Source organism: Lampris incognitus, chromosome 13, assembly GCF_029633865.1.
Source record: "Lampris incognitus isolate fLamInc1 chromosome 13, fLamInc1.hap2, whole genome shotgun sequence".
Classification (NCBI taxonomy): domain Eukaryota; kingdom Metazoa; phylum Chordata; class Actinopteri; order Lampriformes; family Lampridae; genus Lampris; species Lampris incognitus.
The window spans coordinates 38986098-38992254 of NC_079223.1; positions in this window are offsets into that span (position 1 = coordinate 38986098).

Sequence of the window (6157 nt, forward strand, 5' to 3'; positions counted from 1 at the left end):
TGCTTTGTAAGGGAGCTACGGCATGGGAATGTGAGACTATAAAACCTGGCAAGATTTGCAGATTTCTTAAGTGGTTTTACGTTAATGCCACCCTGACACTACATCCATCAGCGTTGCAAAATTGCACCCATTCTCTTGTTCCACCAGTAATTACAAGGTTAGCAACATGATGAACCTGTACTAACTTAATAATTATTCTAGGATAACTGGTGCCAGGTTTTTATTTTGATAACTACAGGTAATAATGCTACAACAAACCTATTCAGATATTTTTCTTTGAATAAAACTGTGTTTCAAGAACAGTCGCAATTGCACAGAGCAACCCACTTCCACACCTCAGAGAGAATATTGTCCTTTGCGTAGACAGAAGGAAAAAACGAGTTTCCTCTTTGCACACAAACACAACGTGACTGAGATGAGGTGGTTGACTGTCGGTGTGAAGGTTCTCCCCTCGGGTGCGAGGCGCTATCTCATCTAACACTCTGTCACCAAATGTCAACTGGTAAACATCTACACCTACCCACACGAAGAGGATCCTACACGAGGGAGCCAAAAGTGTATCACATGAGAACTCAGGAGATACGGAGATGGTGAATGTTGATCAATGAAATAGCTCAGAGTTTTAAACAGCCTCCACCTCGCAGAATATTATACATTTATTTAACACCTGCAAATGACAAAGCAACAGATGCAGACTCAGAATCACAGAAAGACACACACACACACACACATACACACAAACACCCTTTGTCTACATGGCCGTTGTCTCATGTTTGCTTTCCTTCTTACGCACAAGCTTGAATTTAAATTATATCACTGAAGGATCACTATGTGAATGGCGACAGACAAGCAGAGGAACTATATTTACATGTAATCAGCAGAACAAAAGGGATTAATCTCTGATAAGGGAGAAACGCCATGTAATCAATTACCCTTTCTACAAGCCTTTGGTAAGAAGACAGCATTCTTTCTGTTGGGTTTCGACCTTTTTCTGCTGCAGGCCATTTCCGCTAACGCAAGGCTACGACCGCTGCAGCTCTGCACTCCCACTCATTCCTGCTTTTCAATCTGAACAGGCCTGATGTCCTGCCCCTTCCCTTCTTCCCCTCCAGAGAAGGAAGAAAACTTCAACTTTAAACAGGTGTGAGAAAACTAGCAACTCCCACCGCCCCCACCACCACCACCACCACCACCACCACCACCAGAAAATGGATGGCTTTCAGTGAAAGATCCCTTCAATCCAACCAGAACTGTTAAACACTATCCCACGCAACGCCCCACTGAATGAATACAGATTTTTGTTTTCACTGCCAAGGTGGTTGTGAATGTGGTCTTCATTTGTGAAGTTTTTTTTTCTCTTTTTTCCAAACGTGTGAGCCGTGAGATTTTTCTTTTACACACTTTATAGTGAGTGCACACTGTTTATTCCCTATATATCTTTGCTCCCCTTGTTAAGATAATTTTGATATAACTACGTAATGCGGGCAACCCGACGAATCAAATCCCCTGTAAGCTCACTTGGCGTGCAAAACCAGTCTGTGATTCTGAAACGTTTGTGTAGACTCTTGTTCTTTCTCTCAAGGACCGAAGTAGGAATCAAACTTAACAACTCAGCTTAATGCTTTACAACAGTTCGTGCACATTTCTAGTGTTTTTAGTGTTGTCTTCTGCTTCACTAAATCGGCTTAACAAGAAATGACCAGATCAGCAGACCTCTACACAGTCATTTAAAAGAGATAGTCAATGGGTTCGGGCCCACAGGTGTCCAGGGTTCAACACCAGAGACATCAAAAGACTTTTTTTTTTATGATCCCTTTTACGGTTTATTTGCTCTGCTCTTTCTGTTTTCCCAAGATCTGATTTTCAATGCTAGACGCGGCAGTTTGTGGTGCAAGAAATCTTGTGCAACTAACTTGTGACCGACTGTTGTTAAAACCTTTGTATATGGACACTGCTTTTATCTTCTGTTGATACGGATAAATGATTTTTGTTGCAACATGCAACTGTACACAATTCTCTGCATAATCTTTACCAGCATTCACCATTCCAAGGGTGCAAAAAGTATAAAATCATATTAATGGGCACATTCAAGTAAAAGAAAATCCATCATAGGGAAACACCAATTTGTTCAGACAGATAGATAGAAAGAAAGAAAGAAAGAAAGAAAGAAAGAAAGAAAGAAAGAAAGAAAGAAAGAAAGAAGGAAAGAAAGAGGAGCATGTGACTGTGCAGATGATAAGAAATATGCAGTCACTAATTTTCCAAGCTGTGCTGTGGCCCAGCTGTCTTACATCTTTTTCCCCTATCTGTCTGCACTGACTGAGGACATGAACCCTCCCCCAGTTATGTCCACTCATTCTTCTGTGTTCTTGGAAGTCCGCAACGGGGTAATCAATGAGTCATGTGTCCCGATTACAAACAGCTCCCCATGGAGCACCTTCAAAGCGCTCCAAAGAGATGGGAAGAGGGAACCGCATTGTTCCCCGTGGAGTAATTACATGTTGGGGCTCCATGGTTTCTAGTCCTTGTCTGAGGAGAGTCAGAATGGGTTAAGGAGATCCCAGTTAACAACTCAGCAGGTGCCATTATCGCAGTTGGAGACCTTTCCAACCACTGGTCAACGTCTGGTGGGACACACCGAGCAAAACTAAAATAATTATGCACACACAAAAATATGTTCTCTACCAACATATATATTCATTCACACAAGACGCATTCTTGACAGATGAGGCCAAGAGTGACCGAGAATAGCAGAAATACCAAATTGCTGACTGAATGACTGAGATAGGTTTGGTGCAGTTGTGTACTTGCCCATCCATGCCAGAAAAACAAGGTGAGCATTCCAGGGTTTATGGGTTTAAGGGACCATAAAGCAGGACACACACTAAAGCTCCGTCTGGCTGCCTAAAGGCCTTTTGTCCCTCTCCACAACTTCCACCTTTAGTGTGTCCAATAATATACACATATGTTTTCATCAAGGATACCCTTTACGTTTAGGCACTTTTCATCCAAGCATTGCCCTTGAATCCATTGCACTGTAGAATAGTTCCAGGCCCTGTTCACACCTGGCATTAACATGTGTCTCGGGTGATCTGATCACAAGTGGACAGCTCTACATCTGTTCAACCTGGCATTAGAACACGTCTCCACATGCGTCTCGAGCCTCACTTCCCCGCTCTATATGCAAATCACATAAATAAACATGTACAGGAACACGAGGAGAGAGGAGTGGAAGCAACAGGCAAGCCTCATTTCAATGTGCCATCACACTGTATGGCATAGCTGGAGGGGTCAAAAGCTGCAAATCGTGTAGTTTGCTTTCTATTGTCTTACTTTACGATAAAATGTGTTGTTACAAGTCTCATCAGAACAATATGGTTCTGTTTTCATAACTCAATGTAATTGATATTATATCTCTTAATATAATGTTGATTAAATACCATTAATTCTCCTGTTTTATCCCTTTCCTTTTTATATTGTAATGTTCGTGGATGAATAGGCTCGCTTAGCCCTTGGCCAACGGGTCGGACCCTTTAGTCGACAGGTTAAAGTTGTCGCCCGCGGTGCGGGAGATACGGGTTCGCGCCCCGACTGTGACGGTCCAGCCGGACTGCCCCCCCCCCCCGAATTGCTACATTGGTGTCAGAGGTGGGAGGGTGAGACCGTGAGGTCATCGGAAGCGCGTGCGCCCAGAGGCGTGAAGGAGCTGAAGCGCGGGGACGCGCTTCCCGAAAGAGGGGGGGTAGTGTAACGTGCATGGATAAGTAGACACGTTGGCCCTTGGCTGAGCGAGCCTATTCATCCGTGATCGTTACATTGCCCCCTTCCTTCGGGATTTGCGTCCCCGCGAATCGCCACAGCCAGGACGCGAACCTGGTGCTCCCGCACCGCGGGCGACAACGTTACCCAGTCGACTAAAGGGGTCCGACCCGTTAGCCAAGGGCTACCGAGCGTATTCATCCGTAAAAGAGGTCATGTTTTTGTTTTGTTTTTTTTTGCCATCCGTTCATCAGCGTTCACCTGTTCGTTGTCATCGGTATCTATTTTTCTTCTTTCTGATCTGCACACAGCTCACCGGATAGTCATGTGACCGTAGACTGCACACGCTTCACTGCCTAAACAGAGACTGATTGGTCGTCTCTTAATTGTGGGCGTTACGGCAGCGTATTTTTTTATTCTATTCTTTTTATATAATAGTCGATTTAAATGCTGTACAAAAATAAAGCTAGCGAGGGAAGAAAACTGAAAACTCCGACTTAGCCACAAATCTTTCCGTCTTCACTGGCCACCGTCTTGCGCAGCAGACCTCCCCCCCCATTTTCTCTCCAATGTATCAGCCGACCTAACCATCTTAGTATTGTGAGTAGGAAGAACCGTTACCCCCCCCTTTTTTCCACCCCAATTGTACTTGGCCAATTACCCTACTCTTCACATCCGGCTTCCCACGCGCAGGCACGGCCAACTGTGTCTGTAGAGACGCCCGACCAAGCTGGAGGTATAACACGGGGATTCGAACCACCGACCCCCCGTGTTGGTAGGCAACGGAATAGACCGTTACGCTACCCGGGCGCCCCCTAGGAAGAACCGTTACACACCAGGAAAAAAAAAAGGGGGGGGTGATCAGTTTCATAATTTTTCCCCCCTTGCTCTGGTGTGGCAACAATACGCTGCTGTGTGGGCGTAGCTGTGCAGACCGCACACAGACGTTCACACGCGCACATTTCATTATTTAATTAAATCGCAGCCTTTTGCGGTCATATAATTGCACAAGCTGACATCGTGATTAGATTAATCGTGCAGCACTATAATTACCACATGACAATGCACATGTCTAACAGAACTAGCTGTTGTGCAGCAGTCTAGATGTGATACTTTATCATGTCTGCAGAAGAACAGTAAGGCTTTAAAATGATGACCGCGTGGAAAGTTAAAAGGGGTGGGGCCATGGAGCCTGCATGGCTGACAGTGTCTCTATGTTAAGACCCGAGTAAGCCCTGTCTGCACAGTAGCAAATAAAAGGGTGATAAGAGAGAAAACAGTCATTACCTGTCTGTAATGAGGAATAATACCTCAATAATGTGCGTGTGCGAATGTATGCTTGTGTGTGTGTCTGTGTTCGTGTGCATCGTTGTGTGTGTGTGTGTGTGTGTGTGTGTGTGTGTGGCGGGGGGGCGGGAGGGGCGGGTGAGGATTCCCACGTGAAAATAAAAGAGAACGAGAAAGGGGACTAGGAACATAATCACTCTAAGGACACAAATCAAGGACACGGGAATAGCTTTAATGTGTATTGTCTGGGCACTGAGGGTTTGACCACCTAACTTGTCGCTGCTGCAGCTTGAGCGTATCCCTGTTCAGTGTATTTTATGTTTCTGGAAACTCAAAATGTATTGCCTTTATCGTCCCTGATTCATTCAGCATCAACGTTAAATCATCTAAACGCACTTTCCCCTCTATTGTTCACCAAGGTAGTGTCTCGGGCAAAGTTGGACCACCAACGTTTGTCTTCTACTGCCCTCACGTGGACAAGAGAATATTTATTTCTTTAAAAAAAGCAAAATTTCTCTCGCTCGCTCTCTCTCTCTCTCTCTCTCTCTTTCTCTCTCTCTCTCTCTCTCTCACTCTCTCTCTCTCTCTCTCTCTCTCTCTCTCTCTCCCTCTCTCTAAAATCCAGCGAGTCAAGTAAAATCTTTTTGAGCACGTTCCCTACCGTTGAGTGTTTCTTTAAACAAAGTTATATATATAGCGTTTTTTTCCGGAAACCATCAATGGTGTTATTAAAAGTGCTCAACTAATTTATATACAATTTCTGGAAAATACTTACCTACATACTCCTATCATATTTTCACAATAATTGAATTATTTTATGGCTGTTTACATACTATTGCATTGTGGAGAAAAATTGAAGGTTATGTTTCTCAACAGACCACATATATAATTAGAATTGAAGTTAAAAAAAAACCCAAAACTTTAATGTGTCATGTTTTTGAAAATGAGAATCGTAAAATGACACGCATAGTTCATTTCATGACCATTAGAAGGTATCATATAAAAGATCAATGTTTTCTAAAACTACCCCCTTTTTAAAGTTTATAAAAATGATAAATGCATAAATGTGATTAAACTATATTCTGGATTATTTTATTTATCTATAAGATAC